The 22,594-nt window shown below is 43.2% G+C and overlaps 1 protein-coding gene and 1 pseudogene across 6 annotated transcripts in view; both read left to right on the top strand.

The window, feature by feature from the left end:
- The window catches only part of Lnx1 (ligand of numb-protein X 1), a 166,805-nt gene that overhangs the window by 88,281 nt on the left and 55,930 nt on the right, over positions 1 to 22,594 (top strand). The window lies entirely within an intron of this gene.
- On the top strand, positions 4,005 to 4,452 carry LOC114095097 (arginine vasopressin-induced protein 1 pseudogene; annotated as a pseudogene).

Below are 22,594 nucleotides of genomic sequence, written 5' to 3'. Positions count from 1 at the left end.
CTTTTCAGGAGAGAAAAAAAGGAATATCCTTATTTTATGTGCCCGCCTGTCCCTCTCTGCCCATCTGCTTTCTCCACGGCCACCCCACTCTCCACCACCCCTGATGGCACAGGGGTGGGCTTGGGAGGAGCCAGGTTTGCCAAACCTGAAATATTGGATCATTTAAAACCTTCATTTAAAGAAGAGTCCATAACTGGTAGTTCCCCTTGCTGCTTCTGGGTGGGGCCTACACATGCCCGGAACCTGGACCCATGGCCATCAGTCTTGAAGTCATCCTGCTTCCTGCCAGAGCTCTCAGGTCTCAACTTCAACTTTCCTTCTGACTCCCCTTGTGTCCTTCTTGTACAGACCCTAGAGAAGCAGCGCTGCAGTCCTGGTGCCCTTCAAAGCCCTCTTCTCCTATTCGACTCTTGCATGGTCAGAGCCAGAACAGTCTTCCTGAGGTGCTGTGTGTCCTTCCCCACCCGCTTCCTTCATTAGCAGCTCTACCCACAGCAGTAGGAGAGGAAGGGGCCAGGCCCCCGAGACAGCAAGTGAGTCCACTGGTCACCCGAACAACCGTGATCAAGTGACCCTCCACTTCAGGGTTGGAGGTGAGATGACCTTGTGAAAGAGTGACCAGGCAAACTCTGGAGGCAGACACCCCCAGATCCCTCATACAGTCTCTGCCAGCTGGGCAACCTGGGACAAATTACTTAGCCTCTGAATTTTTCTTGCCCTAAAATGGGAGTAACAACACCTACCTCACAGGTTGTCATGAGTATTTAATAAAATTATCTGAAGTTTATTACAGTGTTGAGCACATAGGAAACCCTTAAATTGTGAGTTTTATTAGTAATGGTCGGTAGTTACTAGAAAGTATGTCATTAGTCCTAAGACAAACTTTAATATCTCTGAAAGGAGGCTGAATACAAAGAAAATTGATTGTGTTTTTCTTTTTTTATTTTATTTATTCTAATTTGTAATATATGACAGCAGAATGCAATTCAATTCATATTTACACAAATAGAGCATAATTTTTCATGTCTTTGGTTGTACGCAAAGTGGTCACACCATTTGTGTTTTTCTTTTTTATCTTGATGACATATAAAATAATGGTACAGTTTATAATAGATGGAGTCTTGGACTTGATGAAATTTGGTGATAACTTCATCCACAGTGAGCATGGGTGGACAGAAATCAGAGGAATTGCTGAAACCACAGAGTCCCTTCTTCCCTCTCTCATTGAAGAGGCAGGCAAGTTATCTGAGCTGAGAAAGGGGTGTTAGGTGAAGTCTGGCCTCTTACCAGAGCCATTTGGCAACAAACAAGGTCCACACCTGCTCAGCAGATTCCTAGGAGCCTTGACCACACCTGCCCCTGACTCTTACCTCTGCCAGCCCTCCTCCCCAGGAGTCATTCCTTAGCTATTCAGCTCATTTCTAGCTACCCTCACATTGTGGCTCCTACTTCCTCCTTCCTGTCCAGCTTCCCCCTTCCTCCACTTGAAGAAGAAGTCTCAGCCCAGTGTGTCATTTGGCAGGTGGAGTCTATGGTCCAGAACCAGAGCTATTTAGAGCTTCAGGAGACCTTGGAGGTGATCTAGACCAAACTTCCCATTTTATAGGTGAAGAACCTGAGGCACAGTAGTGTACTCAAATGACTCAGTTCTATCAGTATTAGGCTATGTGACCTTGAACAAGTCATGATGTTTTATTGGAAACAATGTTAATGCATTCATTATTGTATGAAATGTGACCTCGGGAAGCAATAAAACTGGAGCTAGTTGTTAAAATTTCAACTAACAGCTTTAGGCAAAGCAATGCCATAGATGTGAGACAGTGAGACATGTGACCATGCATGTCACCCATTAGGAGCTGAGTGTCCCCTGAAGGAGTCTGACCTCCTGGGAATGCTCAGAGAATGGTGTCATGGCACTTCTTTGGCCAGTTTTGTACAAATGCAACCTGGGGCCATTTGACCATAATAAAGCTTTTACATTTGCATGTGGCATTCCAAGGTTTTGACAGGATTCTAAGGGTTTCATATACAAAGGACTGCAGCAAAGGGGAAGGGCAGAGTCCTGTCATAAAGCAGCTTTAGTTTGTAGTCATTAAAAATGCAGCCTCTAAAGTCACTTAAACCTGAGTTCAGATCCTGGCTGGTGGCTGACTAGCTGTGTAACCCTGTTTATATTAATGTCAGCCTCAGCTGCACCTCAAGTTTCTCATTCTTAAATCAGAGCTCTTAATGACAGTACCTGCTTCGTGGGGGTCAGAACTAGATATATTACTCATGGACCACTTAGTAGACTCCAGGAGCATTGTAAGCATCCTATAAACAGTAGCCATGGTGATGATAAATAAATTCACAGCAAAAGCAGTGAATTCCCATCTTATTGATGAGAAAAACTTAGATTCAGAGAGTTGAAGGAAGCTCCCCTAAATGACCTAGCCAACCTCGAAGGCAGGCACCCTGACTGCAGGACCAGGCCCCCCCCCTCCCGCCCACTGCACCACACTTTGTTGCCATGGTGACAGATGGCATCACTGGGGTGTGTGTTGCTTCAGACCTGTAATTTGCTAGGGGCGGGAGAGTTATCGGAGAGAGACAGATTATGAACCAGATAAGTAATTGCTTTATAGATTAGAATAGTAGATAATTTAGTAGAATGTTTAGATTGTTTCTTTGACCAGTTAAAGTTATGCTGAAGACGGAGCTTTTTTTGGCTTGAACAGTTAGCTTCCCACTGAAGTAACCTAAGAGAGCAGACTATAAGAAGTCCCAAAGACATTTTTTAAAAAGTGGTCAGCCAAAAACATTTTGGGTTTAATGACTAATTGCTGATAGATTAAAGAGGATCAAAGGCTTCCTACTGTGTGTGCATCTGAAATAATTCTTCCAAGATACCACTGCTGTTTTGTTAGAAAATGAATCCAGTCACCATCAGAGGTACAGAAGTCTCTCCTCCCCTTGTTAGAATCCCTGATGGGCCCGAGGTGTCACTGGGGACATGCAGTATGATCACGGCATGAACTTGAGCCAGTGGCTCTGCCACTCACTGGGTGCATATCTTCGGGCAATTGCCACCACTTCTGAATCATGACGATCCTCATAGCAGCCCCGTGGAGGTCCCTAGAGAACTTAAGTGAACTTAAGGTCGCTCGAGAACTTATCATGCACATGCAGCCCCAGTGGGTGCCTGGCTGGTGGCAATAGTTCTGCCAGCTATTTGTGTTTCCAGCTTGCTATTGTACAAGCCCAGCTTCCTTTCTTCACTCCCTGTGCACTTTCCTCTTTGGAAAAGACATCCATGAGATATCCGGCAGTGACACTGCTGTCTACTTATTGGAGGGTCTTCCCTGAGATGCCCACTTTTGGCTACTGCTCAGGACAGCATCTCGACTCATCAGTGAATTAGGATTCTTTAAACATCATAGAAGAATTATGAGACCCCCTGAGAAGTGCTAATTCTCCACGAAGAGACCTCCAAATGCTTATAATCTGCTTCAGAGGTTTTGGAAGCCCAGTGGTTACTAGACAGGAGTGATGTCTGGGGCTCAAAAATATGACCAGGGAGTGAAGGAGACTAAGAAACCCAGTGTTCTCTGGACTCCAGTTTATTTCTTCAGTTACAAAATAACCAGAAATAGGGTCAATTTGATTTTTTAAAAACATCCCATTCAATTGTTTGGTGTCATTTAAAGAAGCATCAGGGTGACTGATTTATGGCTCTTCAGCTAAGGTTTGTTTGGACATAAGTTCCCCTCCCTCCTTTTCTTTTTGGAGTGCAGGGTTCAATTGAGGCATGGGGACCTCCATAGAATCCAGTGATTTGATTCTCCTTCAATTTCTTTGACATTGTTTGATTTAGCAAAGGCAGGGAATTCTGTGAATCAAAAGGCATTTTACACTTTCTGTAAAACATAAACAGGTTTTCTTGTCCAGTGGAAGCAAGTTAATGTTCTGAAAAAAAAAAATCAGGGGCTGTGTGCAGCCTGCTTCAGGCAACCAGAACGCCCACGATGGGCACCCCAGCCTCTGTGGTGAGTGAGCCATTCCCTTGGCAAGCCCCCATTGAGGCCCGGGGTCGTAAGCAGGCCTCAGCCACATCTTCCAGGATGCTGACCTGCTGCAGATCCAGGGCCTGTTTCAGCACAGTGGGAACCAGCTGGCCAAGAAGTGGTCTCTCCAAATCATTTGGGAGTGCACAGGGGACTATCGAGTGGTGGAGGCCCTAAGGAGGCTGCACAGGAAGAGATCCCCAAGGCAGAAACCCCTGGCTCACTCACTCCACCACTGCATCTGGCTCAGAATCCAGAGCCCTGCTCTCCACTGGCCAATGCACAGAGCAGTGCCTCCAAGACAGCCTTCAGTGAACAGCACCAGAACTCCAGGAGGACAAGTGCCAGGATCCGCCACAACTGGAGGAAGCCAAACCCCACAGGCTACCTTCACCAGATCAGACACTGATGCCAGGAAAGGGCTGGGAATGGCAAGATCTTCCCCAGGAATCCTGGGAACTTTGCCAAAGGCCTGGGAGGTGAAGACAGAAGGCCTGAGGTAGGCAGCCCTGCACAGATAAATGAAGGAAAGAGGCCACTGGTACTGGCCTGGAGGCTTCCCCTGGGCTCTACACCACGTGATACCCATTCTTACCAGAGTGAGAAGACACAGACTGTTCCTGCCTCAGCCCTTCTTGATCTAACACTGTACCTGACCTGCATGATATTCTCCTGGGAATCAAACAACAGACACTCAGATGCAGCACCTCACCACATCTGCCCTAATCTGCTGGCTACTACTGTCACCCATAGGCCAGCACCCTGTCCTATACCTCTGGTGCTGTCAGGCCAGCATGAGGAAACGGTGGTTTAAATGGCAAATAAAAACACTGGCATCAAAAAAAAAAAAAAAATCAGCAAGCTGTTTTCCACTTCTTGGAAAGTCTTCAGTGTTTTGTTTTCTAAACAGGTAACCTCCTGGTAGTTGAACAAAGAGTTTAAACTTAGGTAGTAAAGAAAAAAAAAATGAAAAAAGAGAAAGAAAAGCAAAGCAAAGCAAGCACACTCCTTCATCAACAACAAAAACACTCACTCCTGGGAAGAGTATAACAGTAGTAAATATTTATCAAATGCTTGTGAAATATCAGGATATTGGGCATATTCTGGGCTCTGGGGCTTACCCCCGAGAGAAGGCCAGAAAACATATAGTACATCAGATGGAAATAAATGGCTTGAAATAAAGTAGCCAGAGTAAAGGATGCTGTTACATAGGAAGGCCTGGTGAGAAAGTGGCATTGGGGCAGGTGCCAGATGGAAGATGGGAGGCGCCAGTGGAGGCCTCTGATGTCAGGACAAGCCAATGCAGCCGGGAAATCAGGACACTCTGTGGCCTAGGTCCACATCTGTAGGGTGCCAATAATGGCTTCCAACCACAGGATGTATGTGAGCAGCAGACGAGACACATGTAGAAGGGTCTTGCTCTTGAATGTTAGTCTTTGCTATTTCCACTTGCTTTCACCTCTTCTGGATTATTCCAGAAGCAGGGGAGAGGCATGCAGATTTAAATGGAGCAGAAGATGCCTGTGGCCTACCTCCCTGCCTCCCTGGCATCCCTGCTCAGTGTGAATTCATGTTGCATTTTCTCACCTCTAAATTGTGCTGCTTTCTAAATTTCTCCAGTCCATTCCTATCTGTGTTTTCAGTATGTGCTGTCTAATTGTAGATGTGTCTGGGTCTAATCCAGTTTATTTATTTTACCTCCTCTCCTGTCTTCTGGGGTATTCCCACCTGAATGTCATCCATAAATTTTGTGACACTTACTCCCAGGTCATCAGTCGGGGTGTTGAGATAGATGAGGTGGTGGATTGTTGTGACAGCCTCTGAAGTGCCTTCCCATGACTGGGCTTCATACCACCTTGGTTCGTGATTTCTGTCCATTTCAGCAATACCCCTTCCTTCTGTATCTTTGCTCTAACAGTAAAAATAAAATCTTGCCCAAGCCACTGCATGAGGGGTTCACCCCACCACCACCACCACCACCACCTCCAATCCTTTAATATTCTAAATTACATCAAGAACAGTATTATGGTCTTCAAGATAATCCCAGGAACTTGTCTTGGTAATTTAAATGCAAATTGTCCTCTGTTCATTCAATCTTGGCTTTCTGAACATTTAAAATTTTACTTCCCTACAATTCTAAAGTTTTTTAAACCAACGATTACTTATATTACCTAATAATTTTTCACTCTTCCTTCTTTGTTTTCCTTCTGCATACTATCACATGTTGTTGGTCTTTTCCCAATTTTCGGACGTCCCCCTGAGTGTGAAGTAATTTTTCAGAGATAATTATTCATTTTTACTACACCATTGTTCAGTAAGCATATTAGTCAAATTCTCTTATTCCCTGGGGCTGTGTGTCCAGCTGACTAATGTGTGCTCATGTTTGCCAAATATTCCTTTACTTATTGTTTTTGTTGTTGTCCAAACTTATCTATGTGAGTTTATAATTCTCCAGATTTCACTTCTTTGTACCTCTGAAAGAGTTCTAGCATTTGGGGGTTTTAATTCCCGCATTTGCCTCTTTTACTTGTAGATCTGCATTCTATCAAGTGGTTTGGCCTATTTTTTATGACTCAGGATGAGCTTATGGATTTTAAAGCTATTGCTAATGTGTTAAGATGTTTTGTTTCAACACATGTGTTTTTCTCTGCTGAGCTTAATTGATGCAGCCCATTGTCTTGGCCTCTGATTGTTCCTGCCTCCAGTGTTCGGAACTGTTCCTTGATCCTAAGGGTTTCTGACACATGACTGAATAGCTGCCTACTTTTTCTACTTGATATAAATAGTTAGAAACTAGAATGAAAAAAACATGTACTATAAATTTCTTTAAAAAAAAAAAAAAGCAATGGAATGTGCTGATCAGATCAGCTTTGTAGAAACTGTCAAGTCTTTCAAAGCCTAGAACTTTCCACGAGGTGAACAGCTTGGCACTAATTATTCACCTTTCCTCAGAGAAATGGTTTTACTCAACCCAGCCTCTTTTTCAACACGACCTTGCCAAGTCCACATTATTTTAGAGAGCATGTTGCAGAAGTTTATTCAGTTGCTAATGGTATCCTAACTGGGTTGAGACCTCCACCCACTCACTGGAGAATCCTGAAATCACAGAATGAATTCCTGCCATTTATTTTTAGAATCTAATCCAATGCCCTTATTTTACTAAAAACAAATGTTTGACCCCAGTACGTGAGGACATCTAAACCTGTCGCCACTCTGTGTTGATGACTACTCCAGTAGAAGGCTCTGTCTCTAATGCAATAACTCTTATTCTTAACAAGTGTCTTTACAAGGTGGAGTGACACTTGGCTTGGGTTTGCTGTTGGCGTGTGCTCAAGTGGTCTCATTGTCATCTGTTAGCAGGAACAAGGTTATTGTTATGCCATTTTGCTTTATTCAAATAGCATTAGATTTTGTATCGTTAGTAGCTAGAGCAAAAACAATTGGAACAACCCAAAATATTAAATTTCTGCTTCTAAATGTGTGGCCAAATCAGCTTTTGCCAAGGATGCCTAGGCACAAACAGCTGAAATGAAATACTTGGTGGCTGATTTCAAAGATAGAGCAGCCTTGCTGTGGGGAACACCCCCCACCCTCACCCCCGGTAGCTCACAGGAAGCCACTGTCCCGGTCCTCTGAATGCACACTTGGGAAATAGGCAGTAAGCAATGTCTTACATGGTGTGGATTTTAGATAACAATAGTCCTGGTGTTGAGACTTCAGTGTAGATCCATTTTTAAAGAGGTTGGCACGGGGATAAACCCAGCAAGTTAGAACTGGATTATTTTCTTCAAATAAAAGAATAGTCTTATAAATCATGTGCTCATGTTAGTAGCAAAGAAACTTTAGAATTTTAAAATATTTTCAAAGTACTAAAAATCTTAAAAATAAACAAGTTGTTTGAAAGAGAAAGATTGGGAATATTTAGGCATTTTAACAACCCAGATAGAACTCAGTGGCAAATAACTATAGTCTCTATTATTATTCTTATAAGCAAAGGGCAAAATAACTTTCCTACTTCTCAGATTTTGTAAAATTAGAGGACTAGAAGGATAGGAACCAACCACTAGGGATCTTTAAGGAAAGGAACACATGGACGTTCCTTTGGTCCAGACCTTGACCTTGGGCATCTGGCAGCTCCACTTGGCAGGGGTCCTCGTGGCCCACTGGGTGGCTGATGGAGCCCTGGACCCATGCAGTCGATGTAAAGCACCGTGAACCTCTTTGATGTAGCAGAATGATTGCATACTGATCGGATTTTAGTCAGGAAATTTAACTTAGTTGAAGTAAAACAAAAACAAAAACCCTTGAAACATATTAAGCCCTTGGACCTGACTCACTTTCAGTGGAACCAAGTTGATTTAGTCCTCTTTCTGGACCCCCTTCAACTCTTCGGATCTCTTGCACTTGGCCGTGCAAGACTGCAAGAACGTTAATCGGCTGCTTGGCTTCTCCTCTGATTACTTCCAGAAGGGCAGAACATGTTGTCCCTGTTGAGGGTCTTCAGTTACCATTTTTTTCCCCACTGCGCCTCCAAAAGGGCTCTTATTCTGATGTGTCCGTGTTCAGCCTTTCCTGGCCATGAAAATAATGAGACCAGACACTAATGGCTGCTGCATTTTGAGTTGTCATGTAGTGTCCCCAGTGAGCTGAACACCTGTGTGTCTGAAGGTACTTTCAATCAAGCTTTGGAGTCACCAATGCATCAAGCGAGACTCAGGCTACGCAGGGAGGAGGTTTTAACCAAACACATGCCATGCATCAGACTGAAGCCACCTGACAGAGCCAGCTAGCTGATTGATTCTGACATTTCCAAAATTTAGGCCAGGCTCAGATTCATTGTTTCTGAAGTGCAGTTAAGTGGTTTTTCAGAGATGACCCCAATTCATTCAGAAAAGAAGCCTGGGGTTCCCACCTCACACCCCACCTCACGTTACATGCCTCCTGCCCGGGTTCCCCCTGGGGGTGGTGGAGCCCCAGATGTGGCACAACTTTACAAGGAAAGCTGCTCTAGGTTGCAGAAAACACTGCACCAGAGGTTTTACTGTGGCTGCTGACCTGGTTTGCTCAAGAGGGCCCACTCAACCCAGGAGCTTCCTGGCCACTCTAGTGGAAGGGCATGCAGTCCCATCCCCAGGAGCCAGCCCAAAGCCCACCCTGCGTGTGACACATTACCCTTCCTGTGTTCTGGGGTTTTTGCTTGGAAGTGAACTTTTCATAGCATTTTTGTAATTATCAATTTTTCTCTTTAATAAGGCATTTAGGGGGCTGCAGGGAGACTACTTACCTACCCGCAAAACCCAGCATTCAATCCCCAGCACCACAAAAATAAACAAATAAATGAATAAGAAATCTATAATTTAGCCAATGGCCGATTGAAACTAAATGTATGCAAATTTCCTTAACATACTTTGTGTCCCCTACAATTTCATATTCAGAAGGAGAATAATTTGAGAAGCAACCACTGACAGTAGACAGGCTGCCCAGCCTTAGGATACTCTGACTTCCCTCAGGGAGGTGCAGGCACAGCTCCCCTGGCCTCCCCACAACCCCTCCTTTCTGAAAAGAAGGAACTGGATGGACCAGACTATGTGTTTACAAGGAAGGAGAGCAACGCGTGGAAAACTGCCCTCTCTGTTGTCAGTGTCAAAGCCGTTCCCTTCCCTGGTGTTATAGGGTGAGGGTTGGGTAGGCTGCCCTGAGACTTAGGGACAGGCCAATGACAGGTGGACAAGTAGTATAGAGAAAGGAGCCCAGGGCCGTCCACGTGTGTAGGCCCCAGGCTGTACCAAGAGCCTCCCAAGTCTGGCAGTAGAGCCTGGTGTTTTGTGTAAAGTTGGAGTGAGAGAGAACTAAATGAACAGAGTGACCATATCCCTCTCCTTTGTAAGTACTTATCCCGTGTGCGCATCTATTTAACTAAGAAAGGAATAAAACTAATCAATGTTTCCCAGAACCTGCACCCGACTACTTGGCATAGAAACACTCTAATTTCCCTCCCTCCTCTACCCAGAAACAAGGCTAGATGCAGGGAGGACTAGAACTCAGCCTCAGCCAACAGATTCGATGGATCATACTTGTGGACTTCAAGGATGCTGTTCACCATTATCAAAGTACATATAGGGCTGGGCACAGTAATGCACCCCTGTAATCCCAGAGGCTCCAGAGGCTGAGGCTGGAGGATCACGAGTTCCAAGACAGCCTCAGCAATTTAGCAAGACCCCTAAGCAACCAGTTCTCACCCTGTCACTAAATAAAATAGAAAAAAAATGCTGGGGATGTGGCTTAGTGGTAAGCACCCCTGGGTTCAATCCCCAGTACTAAAAACAAAAAACAAAACAAAACAAAAAACACATATCGGCATGCTCATAGTTCCTTCCTTTATAATTTGATGGGTGGTTTGTTTTTTGTTTTGGGTACCAGGGATTAAACCCAGAGGCACTTAACCACTGAGCCACATCCCCAGCCCTTTTTTATGTTTTATTTAGAGACAGGGTCTCACTAAGTTGCTTAGGGCCTCGCTAAATTGCTGAGGCTGCCTTTGAACTTGCAGTCCTCCTGCCTCAGCCTCCCAAGCCACCAGGATTTCTGGCATGCACCACCGCACTCAGCTGATGGGTGTTTGACTCATCTGGGTGCCAGATGTTCGTGGCAGTTGTCTTCCCCCCCCCCCTTTTTTAATATGTCCACCTTTATCATATGTTTTCAGGCATATTAACTTTGACAAGAAAATCAGTATACCTTCCCCACTACCACCCCAGGATGCAAAGAATACAGTTCTAGAGGTGAGTCCTTTCACCGATCAGCATGGGGGAATGGCTCAAGCTATGAAAAAGCAATAAACAAAAAGGCAGATTTCCTGTAATTAGAAACTGACCACTGTTATCGCCATGTTAGGGATATTTGAATTTTGCTACCAACAGAGAAAAAAAATATCCCGGGATTGGAGCAGAAATTCCACATTGATGTTAATATCTATAGCATATTGTGATGAATGCAGCTGATCACAGCTTTTGTGTTGTTGTTTAACCAAATGATACATCAGTAAGTGTAGAATTAAGAAGAGAATCAACTAATTACAGACACACAAAGGAGTGACTTGTCATGAACACATTGTGCTTCCTCCAGTGACCAAAGACTCTGGGGAGGCCTGTGGAACACTCACTGGAGGAAGCTGTATCACTTGGGTATCTGTACGTCTTTTTATAAAGAAGTGCTGTGGGAATGGGAGCCCCAGACTGGGAACATAGTGGCCCTGAGATCTAACCCAGAGTTGGTGCTTCAGGGTTGCCAAACTCCTTTTTGTAGTGTGCCTTTGTAGAACACACTGTGTTCTAGGACTAAGTTCGAGGATAAAGAGAAAAACTTTATAGCCAGGAGTTGCTTGTGGCCTGGGCACTGTTCCACTCAGTACCTCTTCTGGGTGCTTTACTATGGCTGTTTTTGTTTTGTTTCTTACAAATTCCTCAGGGGACACCTCCGGTGGCTGTGGCCTTTGTGCTAGAGGCCTCTTCCAAAGGAGTGTGTAGTGGAATCTGTCCATCAATTTGAGCTTTGGTCACTGAAAGAAATTCTAGTACGCATTTCCCATGGGATTCCCACTGAGAGACTGACTTGCCCTTGAGAATGTAGAAGGTACATTCATAGAGGGCCTTGTGTTTATGTAGAAATGGCCTTGGTTACTCTGATCAGGGACCAGGCTGACCACGAGCCAAGCAAACCCAACCCATCTTCCTGGCTCTCACCCCATATTTCATTTCAACCTATATCAAGGGATTGGGATAGTTTTCATAATTGATGGTAACGTTTACCCTGAGCATATTAACACACAGTTTTTTAATATTTATTTTTTGGTGTAGATGGACACAATATAATGCATTTATTTTTATGTGGCGCTGAGGATCGAACTTAGGTCCCGCCCATGCTAGGCGAGCGCTCTACCGCTGAGCCACAATCCCAGCCCTAACACAGTGTTTTAAAGTTTTCCTTAATGGAGTAGAATGATAAAAGTAATCATAAAAATAACTATTGTTCAATTTCATTACAACAAAGTGAGCCCATTTGTTTTGCTGGACTAATTTTTCATGTTCCCTTGTCGGGAAGCAGAGGAAAATAGTTTGTTATTTTTTGGCCAAGGGGCAATATTTCATTTATGGCAACATTAAGATTTAGGTTTTTCTGCCTGTAGATGTCTTGAGATCAACTGTGAAACTGGTTAGCTACTCTCTGGACCTGGAATAGCCTATAAAATCACATAATCCAGAAGCCCAGGCCATCAAGTTATACATATTCAAAAAGCCACCAGTATATGAAAGATGTCACCTTAAAGAAGCAATGTGTGCCATTCTGGCATGAAATGTGGAGTTGGTAGTTGTGCCCAGGCCAAATAGCAACCTGCATGGGGTCAGTGGCCCAAAAAGAGTGCTGAATTTTTGCTGCACATGCTTAAGAACACAGAGAGAAGAACGCTGCACTGTAGAGCTTAGGTCTGGAGTCTCTGGTCATTTGAGCATATCCAGGTGAAAAAGCAGCCAAGATATACCACCATTCTTACAGAGCTCATGGTCCTATTATCCCATACGTAAGATCCCCTTGCTATGTTGAGATGATCTTACTGAAAAGGAAGAATTGTTCATAAACCAGAAGAGGAAGGTCATAGGAAAAAAAAAAAGAATATCCCCAAAGAAACAGGAGAAACAGAAACTTGTGGCACAGGAACAAACTTGCCATCAGATAAATGCAAATAAAAGTTTAAATAAAATGATGCAGATATGTCATGGAAATAATAACATTGCAAGAAAAAGATAACCATTACAGTAGAATTTGCAAAAAGGACAAAAAGAGTCATGCCTCAAGCAACCCAAACAGCAAAACAGTGTCTCCGTTGTTTATGGGGTCTATATAACTCTGTTAAATGACTTAATTTATAATGGAAATAGCAATGTTGGTGGGTCTCACATGACTATGGTTATATCTTTTGTGTTCCTTAAAAAAAAAAAAAAATCTAAAACTTTAAATTCCGATGCAGAAAGAAAAATGTGCTTCTATGTTTCTCCTGATTCCTTCCAGCCCTGAGGGTTATAATTATTCCAAAAAAAGGATAAACACTTCCTATCATCAGCAGGAAAACATTTCCATTTTAACCGGTTAATGCTGAGGTGTCAGTCTCTTCTGCTTCCAAGCAATCATTTCTTTTCATTGTGATTCCTTAAGAGGCTGTCTACCCAACATTCTCTGAGTGATCCTTGCAATGTCACTGGGAGGTAATAGGTCAAGCCTTGCAATAGGCAAGGACACTGAGGCCCCCAGACATCCAGAGGACTCACCTGGTGATTAGAGACACAAAAAAAGACCACACATCATTGGCTCTTGACAGGTGCTTTCTTGAGCATTAGACGACAGTTGAGGTGTTTCTAGGAAACATTTGCACATCTTTTTCTTCTGTTGCATGCCAAGTGACTGAAATGCAGGGTCTAGAATTCTCTCCCCTTCTTCCATTATCAGCTGGTAATAGCTGAGACTGGAAATAGGTCCTACTCAGAAGCATGATGTGCCAGAGGATTCACATGCTCTCCAAGAGCCAGTTAGCAAGGCTGTCGAAGCACTGGTGGGAAAATCAGCAGTGAAGTTGACATCTCTGAGCTGTTCAGCTCATGCTGGCCCTCGTGCATGGGATAACTGGACCCAGTGCTAACACACGGTCCCATGGTGAAAGACTTTCATGGGTACAATTGCAAAGCGAGCCATGCTGTATTTAGGGCTAATGTTTTTGCCATGAACACAGCTGTCCACCAGCACCACCCTCACCCTGATCTGGCTGCTGGCTGCCAAGGCATGGGCAGAGATCTCAAACCTCAGTGCACCCTGGGGAACTTGTGAAAACACAGACACTTGATCTCCCTCTCCTCCACAGAGCAGTCGGCCTTGGCATTGTTGACATTTTGGATCCTGTAATTCTTTGTTCTGGGGCAAGGGCAGGGTCCTCCTGATCACCATGGGATGTTTAGCAGCATCCTTGGCCTCTGGGTAGATGCCAGCAGCATTCTCCCAAGTAGTGGCAATCAGACACTGGACATTTTCAGAGGTCCCGTGGGGTTGAGAACCACTGTCTTAGGGATTGTAATCCCTAATGGGAGAGGAAGACCCAGAATTCTATTTTTAATCAGCTCCTCCAGCCAGTGTAATCCCTTATGCATACTGGGCCTTTCTTCCCTTTCGGTGCTCCCATGTGCTCCTGCTCCTTCTTCTGCGGCCACCTCTAGGATTAACAGCAATCTAATATGGTAAAGCCCAGTTTGTCCTTCCCAGGCTAGGCCCACTGAGCTACCCAGAAGGCAATTCACTGACCCAGTGAACAAAACCATGCTGTCTGCTGCTAAGTGGGCTGCTTTTGTGTCTCAGAAGCACTTATGCTTAATGACAGGGTCCTTTTGAAGGTAATGTCCATGTTGTTGTTATATAACCCACAAAAACTACATACACACCCCTGCTGGGATCTTCTGGATCCCGAAAGGATGCAGAAGATCTCAGCTCAGCAGGCACAGATCACCTGGGCAGCCAGAGTGTTCCTGAAGGAAGGCTGGACCTGATCCCTCCTGCAGGTGAGACCACCTCTGCAGGAACCCATCTCCCTGTGGTCTGGTGGAAGCTGGGCCCTAGCAAAGCCCAATCTGATGCCTGCCTTTCTAGCATGAGTGATTCCAGTGCTTTCAGGAATTCTGTTGTTTAGTCTGTCTCCTGTGGTTGGAACTTCCTCTCCAAATGGTCATACTGGGGATGTTATTTTCCAACTGGAGTGAGGAGAATTTCACTATCAAAAGACTGTGCTTGGAAGGGCTGCTCCATTCAATAGGGAAGGGCCTTCCGTGTGGCTCTTTATGGAAATGACCATTTTGTGTAAAATAAGCCTGGGTGCAGCCAGGCAGCCAAAGCGATTCCCATCTGTGGATGCCCTTGGCACTTCCAGGTATTACAGCTGATGACTTGTGTCATAGGTGATTTCTTAAAAGGGACACTAAATATATTGATGACATTTATATCCTTGATCCACCTCTTTCTTAAGGACATAAGCTTTTGCACAGTTGTACTTAGAAATAATGTCATTACTTGTTTCTCATTGGAAGACTGAATAGATGCTCACAGTGTCAGCTTTTGGCTTGTGGGTTTCTTACAACAGTACCAGAGCTGGAGAACTCCAGAGAAGAGAGCAACTGAGGCAGAAAGTGGTTTCTAACCTGCAAAGCAGCCACACTGTGTCCCCCAAACATTCCTGAAGAGAGAAATAAATATATCACCAGGATGTTGTGATAGAGCAAAGAGCAACAACACCCAAAGATTAAGGGTCCCAAGCTCCCTCTTAGAACTCCGAGCATTAATTATGATCCAACGTCAAGAAAAATGAAGTGCAAAACTGGTGGGCTTAACAGCAACTCGGTTCAAACGTATTGCAAACGTGGAGCTTTTCAGTCTCACATGGAGTCCTTGCTCACAGTTTACACAATGATTCTTAGCTCCTAGGCCTCTCTTTACATTTCTCCGTGAGCTTATATGTTTACATGGTGGAGAAGCATCAGAGTTGGCAAAACCTAACAACTAATTTCAAGCTAAAATAATTTACACTAAAAACTTTTCTAAAACTAAATATTGTCCCGACCACTGCCTGTTTCTGTGAGCCTCTTCCAGGGACCTCTGGGTAGAGAATATGAAAAGGACACAGGTCTGAGCCAGCTGGGGCCCACAACTGTAAGATTTCAGGGGCATCCAGTGCAAATTTTGCCACGTCCATTTCTTCAATATTTCTTAGTTGCCATTGGTGGCTTTTGAGGGAAAATTTAATATATTTTTATATGTTAAAGTTTAAAATTTAATATACTTTTTATATATTTTTATATATTAGTTGTTTAATTATGCATGTTACAAATAGTTTTTCAATAGTTATCAGTCTTTTAATATTACTTATTATTCTTTCTGTATATTTTATTTATTTGTTTGTTTTCATATATAAATTTGGTATGGGGGATTGAACCCAGGGGTACTTAACCACTGAGTCACATCCTCAACCCTTTTTTGTATTTTATTTAAAGACAGGATCTCACTGAGTTGCTTAGGGCCTCACTAAGTTCCTGAGGCTGGCTTTGAACTCATGATCCTCCTGCCTCAGCCTCCAGAGCCACTGGGATTTCAGGTGTGCACCACAGTGCCCAGCGTCTTTCTGTATGTCTTAAAACATTATTTAGTCTTTTGGAAAGCAGAGTGCAAGTATCTGTAACCACATCACTCTAACACAACTATTATTGTTTGCTAGTTTTTGTATACGAAGGCAAATGATTTTCATAATTGCAAACAGCTTAGAACATTTTTAGATGGAGAGAAGCATGTAATTTCTGCTCGATTAAACATGCCAACTTTGATCTCTTGCATTTCTTTGAAAAGTAGAAAGTTCTCTACATGGAGGTGACCCTATTGAGACTCTCTGTATTGAGTGTGCACTTCATTTTCTCCTAATCTTTGAGCTCTTTTTCACAGGCCCCATGTAAATCATGTCCTCTTTGCCCATCTATAAATTAGGGAAGTCCTTTGAAGACTGTGACCTGGACAGTGTGTGCCCAGTTCCCTTGCCAATCATGAACTTGGTAATCATGCAACAGGGCTCATGTGGCCTCTGGCCCACAGCTACTGAATTGGTTAAGCCCAGTTCATCCCCTCATGTGGCAGGTCCTCTCCAGTGAAGGTCTCCCTTACTGAGTCTTGTGCTGCTGCAGCCTCCCAGTTCTCATTGTGAGTGCCAGCTTGAGTACCACACTCTTATGCTGCAGTGCCAGTTCTGGCACTCACAATGTACGTGAAGCTGTTGGTGTCGTGCTTCTTTGCTCCTGGAGCCTCCCTGCATCTGTCCTGTCAACAAGGACAGTAGCTTCATGCCTTACTGGCAGACCATCCCTTTCAGGATATAGTGCCATTATTGCCCCTTTTCCCTTTGACTTTTAATTCTCTTGTTTCTTGTGCATACAGTCTCTGTACGAGTATAGAAATATGTGAATGCAATAACTTAATATGCTGTCTTAAAAATCCACATCTCCCTGTTTTTCAACTGAAAACCCCTGCCTAGGTCTCTGGACCAGGGAGCAGAGAGGAGCATAGAAGAAGCACCTTCTTTTTTCTCCCTACCCACCCCCAACCAGCTGTAATCTCTTCTGTTTCATGGGGCAGTGTAGCTGTGGGGTTTCCAGCTCCAGTTCCAGCACCCCCATCTCCTAGATTATGTCAGTGCATTGTCTAAGTTTTGGTGTTTTAAGTTTTCTTATGCTATAGTGTGTGTGTGTGTGTATGTGTGTGTGTGTGTGTGTGCACGCACGCGTGTTGGGCAGGACTCTTAAGCTGCAGATGCCAATAAGCCAGCAAAGATAGCATGTCTCACAGACTGAAACATCTAGACATCATTGGATCTTGGAATCCATCGGCATGGATCTCCCTTGCCACCTCACAGATTAGGTTTTTTCTGTCCTGGCTTCTTTTCCACCATTGAAACATACAGTTATCTTTCCATATTCATGGGTTCTGAGTTCACAGATTCAACCAACTATAGACCAAAACTATTCGTGGGAAAAAAAATCACATCTGTACTAAACAGGTACAGATTTTTTTCTTGTCTTATTCCCTAACCAATATAGTAGGACAACTATCTGCACAGCATTTACATTATATTAAGAATTGTAAGTGGCCTAGACATGATGTAAAGTAGATGGGAGGATATACATAGGTTATGTGCAAATTGTGTGCCTTTCCATATAAGGGACTTGAGCATCCATGGATTTTAGTATCAGAGGAAAGTCCTAGAACCAGTCTCCCAGGATATTGAGGCACAACTGTAAATGGTTCCAACTCTGATTGAATATATCTCTGTCACATGTCCCTACTAGAACAAATCTCTTTAGATGTCCTGACTGGCTAGATTATATCACATGCTCTACCCACCTATTCTTTCTTCCAAGGAAGGTGATGCAGAGGTAGATAAAGTACTTGCAGGCCAGCTTGGATCAGTTATCTGCTCTCACTAGTTTCTGCCCAGAATACACTTGCTTTTAAAATATTTTGTATATCACCTCCGTGCAAGCCCACGTGATTGACTGATAGTTCCTCTAGGTGGGGAGGAGCAGTTTTCAAAGGGCAAATATACCTAGCAGATAAACACAAAAGGCTATGCAACAATTTCTGCATTGTTATGAGGACTTTTGGGGACAGATGGGAAAAACAATTGAACTGAATCCCAAATGTTAGATTAACTTAGAAAACATAAGACCCAGCACATAATAGGATCAAAATTAATATTTGGGGGTTGAATGAATGAATGAAAAAGTGAACTGTGACAGGCATGGTGGCACACACCTGTAATCCCAGCAACGCGGGGGGGCTGAGGTAGGAGGATCCCAAGTTTGAGGCCACCCTGGGCATCTTAGAGAGACCCTATCTCAAAATAAGAAATAAAAAGGACTAGGGGTGTAGCTCAGGGGTAACACACCTGAGTTTAATTCCCAGCACGGACAGGGGTGGGGAGGAATAGGACTGCAATGAAAAATCCTTCCCCTTCTTCCCTTATTTGTCTGGGAAGATACCGAATCTGTCAGTGGGAAAGTATAGTGGAGTCGGAGCATTTCCTATGCATGAACCCCATGTGTGAAAGAGGCTGCAGCACACCTACAAGAACCTGTGGGGCCATGAGTGGCCTCAAGCTAAAACCTGTGAGATAACCAGTCAGCACCAGGCTTGTGGAAACTTGTTCTGGGGGTGAGGGATTCAGCCCCTCTCAGAAGGATTGTGAAGCTGTAAGATAGTGAGCACCACTGCAAATTAGGAAAACACATAAAGGCAAACAGATTCCCAAACTAGAAGGAAGTAATTACAATGGATAAGTAAGTCATCCTTGACTTAGAAAAATAACTTATTTATACCTTGAACCTATCTAGTTCATTGAACGTGTAGATATAAAAGTACCATTAACTGAAATTTTTGTTATTAGTATGCCAGGATGAAATGAAGTTAATCTTGGTGCTGACAATATAGAACTGCATTTTAAAATTCTTAGTGACATGGTTGATGTCTATAAACACTATTAGGGTTGGTTTCTGCTTGGGGGGGTGGGTTTTTTGTCTTTAGGGAAAAAAAGGAGTCTGAAAACTTCTTTCACCTACCATGTATATGGTGTCTAATTAATGAATTCCCCACTCCTGATTTAGATATCATTTTCTATTACTTCAGAAAGATGACTGCATAGCTTACAAAGAGAAATTTGCTCTGTATTGGGGGAATTTTTTTGTCTGTTTATTTATTTAGATTTTGATACCAGGCATTGAACCCAGGGCCTGACACATGCTAGGAAAAAGCTCACCCTGAGCTACATTCCCAGCTCCTTGCTCTGTATTTTAATTCATTCTACAAACTCTATGAGCCTTCTTTGAAGTCAGCTGCTGGAGATATAAAAATTGTAAGATACCATGTTTACCAATAAGAGGCTTAGAATTTAAGTGGTAACAAATTCACAACTGGTAAATGTCAGAGGTTCAGAGATTCAAAAAGAAAAAATATAGTTGTTGCTCAGTATCTGTGATGGATTAGTTCCAGGACCTCCCTAGAATACTGAAATCCAGGGATGCTCAAGCCCTTTACATAAAACAGCATATAAGGCAGAGGGCACTAGGGAAGAATAGTATTACCTTAGATTAGGTAGAGGGAAGAGATGGGAGGGGAGGGGAGGGATGTGGGTATAGGAAAGATAGTAGAATGAAACAGACATTATTACTGTATGTATATATGTGACTGCATGACCAATGTGATTCTGCAACATGTACACTCAGAAAAATGAGAAATTATATTTCATCTATATATGATATATCAAAGTGCATAAATGCATTCTACTGTCATGTAAAACTAAAACAAATTTTAAAATTTAAAAAATATATATAATTTAAGTGGCTGGGAAAAAAGTACATAAAAAATAAAATAAAATGGCATAGTATTTGTACACAATCCATATACATTCATCCATATCTATTATCCCTAGATTACTGGTAATATTTAATATAATGTAATTGCTGTGTCAATAGTTGCTACATTGTATTGATTAGGGAATAATGAAGAGAAAAACAGTCTGTACAAGTTCAGTCCAGATGCATTTTTTTCTGAGTTTTTCCAATGCCAGGTTGGTTAAATCTGCAGATGTGGAGAGCCTACTGGGCTTTTACCCTGGGGCTTAACGAAAAGATTTTAAGAGATGACCCTTGAGCTGGGTCTTGAAGATGCAAAGGGAGATTTTTGTTGGGCAATGACAAGGAAAGAGCAGATGGAAAAGCACTGAGATGGTGGCTGCTGGTGTCAGGAGGAGGGCAGGTGGCTGGTGTGGCTGGAGGGAAGCACCCCTCATCACAGGGACTGTGGGAAGCCATGGATTCCTTCAGAATACCTTTACCAGCATCTTGGCTAATGCTTTCATTGGGCTTTAATATTTCTTTCTAAAAGTAATCATTAGGATGTTATGTTGCATTTCAGGGGTTAATGGCTTAATCGATTGGAAATTCAGACACAAGAATTCAGAATTAAGGAGATAGTTCAGAAGTAGTTGTTATGTCTTGTTGATGCACTAACCAATACACATAATTTTATGTCAAGATTTATATACTTCCAAAATTCAATTTCTTATATGAACATGGAGATGAATACTTAGGAATGTGTACTGAAGCAATTGTCCAATGAGGGGGTTTTGGTTTTTGGTATCACCAACAGAAAGAGGCCTCTTGATCAATGTGATGCATAATAGCAGAAATTGTTACATATTTTTTCTTTCCTAAAAAGTCCCAAAAATAGGGTATACAGACGCTTCTCAATTTAGGATAGAGTTACAACCTGATAACCCATTGTAAATTGGGAATGCATTTGCCACACGCAAAACCCTATGTGTCTTTGCTCAGTAGTACAGTACCGTCTGTACTGTTGAGTGTCCGTGGTTTCCCTCAGTGATCACGTGGCGACTAGAGCTGAGGCTTGCCACCACCTAGCATCTCAAGAGAAGACGGGACCACATATAGAGAACCTGGGGAAAGATCAAACTTCAAAATCCCAAATCCTCCCGAATGCATCTTGTTTTTAATATCATCACAAAAGCCCAAAACTCTAATTTGAACTCTTATAAGTCAGGAATTGCTGTAATACTTTTCCTTTATGCAGCTTCCAGACAAATAGCCTGCATTTTCAAAAATGGAGTGCCAATAACCAAGTAATTATTCTGATTAAGCAATAATTAGATAGATACTGGCAATTTGCAGAGTCCAATTTGCAAATTGCCCCTTTTATTAAATGACAGGGTACAGGCTGGCACTGCTCAGGTGGTATTTCCCAAAAATGGGGCTGAGCTCACAAAGAACTTCATTATTTTAACTAGCAGCCCAGCTTGCCAGTGCCCCGCCCCCAGCCCTGTCCCTGCCCCAGGAGTGCTCTCCCTGGCAGGGCCTGCCATTTCAGCCACAGCTCAGTAGCATTGCTGGCCATGTTTTTGATCCAGGAAGAACCTTCTTTGACCAAGTCTACCTTTAAGCAGTTTTGAGGCACTGAAATGGCAGTATTGAGCTCTCTCTATCTACGGGTCCTACAGTTCTCTCCTCATGGTGGATGATGGCCAGTGGACTTTGTAGATGGAACAGATATAGTTCTTAGATCTCCTGAGGCCACCAGAGAACTGGAATTGCAGACAGGGGGCCAATGTCTTTTTGATCTGTGTGGTTAGCTAGATAAGGTGGGTTGGGCTGAAACCATGGAAAAGCAAAAGCAGAATGAAAGAGGTAAGAAGTTTTAGGCTTGTGTTCTCTTGGTTTACCAGCAGTTTGACTTTGAACAAGTAACAGAGATTTTAAGGAGTTTTAAAAATCTGTCACTTGGGGAACCTTGTCCATGCTGAGTAGCTTCGGGAATTCTAAATGAGAGTGGAACTGAAGGGTGAGCATGTGTAAATATTAGAAGGCTCTGTGGTTGCAAAGGGCTAATAAGTTTAGAGTACTACCTAGCAGTACACAAAAGCTTTCTGGAAGCTTCTAAAACCATGCACAAATCTCCAGCTGCACACTGCAAGGCTTCTTCCATGCAAGGCCTCCTTCAGATCACATGGAAATTGGTAAAAAAAAAAAATACTTCAGCATGAACAGAGCTGTTTTGCCAAGAAAGGGCCCATCCTCTTGGTAGACATATCCCCTGCTGGCACATGTGTTGGGAAGCAGGGCACTGGCTGGATGGGAGTCCCCCCCAACTCCTCAGCTGCACTCCTGTGTGCAGGACCCAAATTGCTCAACTGTATTTACTTTTCTTAAATCTTACGTATGTTCTCCTCAGAAATGCAGCTGACTTTCTAGGAATTGAATGAGCCCAAGATGTGACATTGACTGATGGAAAGAACATGGGCTTGCTATCACACTGGCTTATTACCCATATTTTGGTTTACCATCTACTAGTTGTATTAAATTGAGTCTTCAAGGAAAATCTTTGCTATTGTATGACATTGGATGACCAACTTA

The sequence above is a fragment of the Marmota flaviventris genome, chromosome 7, assembly GCF_047511675.1.
Source record: "Marmota flaviventris isolate mMarFla1 chromosome 7, mMarFla1.hap1, whole genome shotgun sequence".
Classification (NCBI taxonomy): Eukaryota; Metazoa; Chordata; class Mammalia; order Rodentia; family Sciuridae; genus Marmota; species Marmota flaviventris.
The sequence above is the reverse complement of the archived record's forward strand: the minus strand, read 5'-3'. Positions and strand labels throughout refer to the sequence as shown.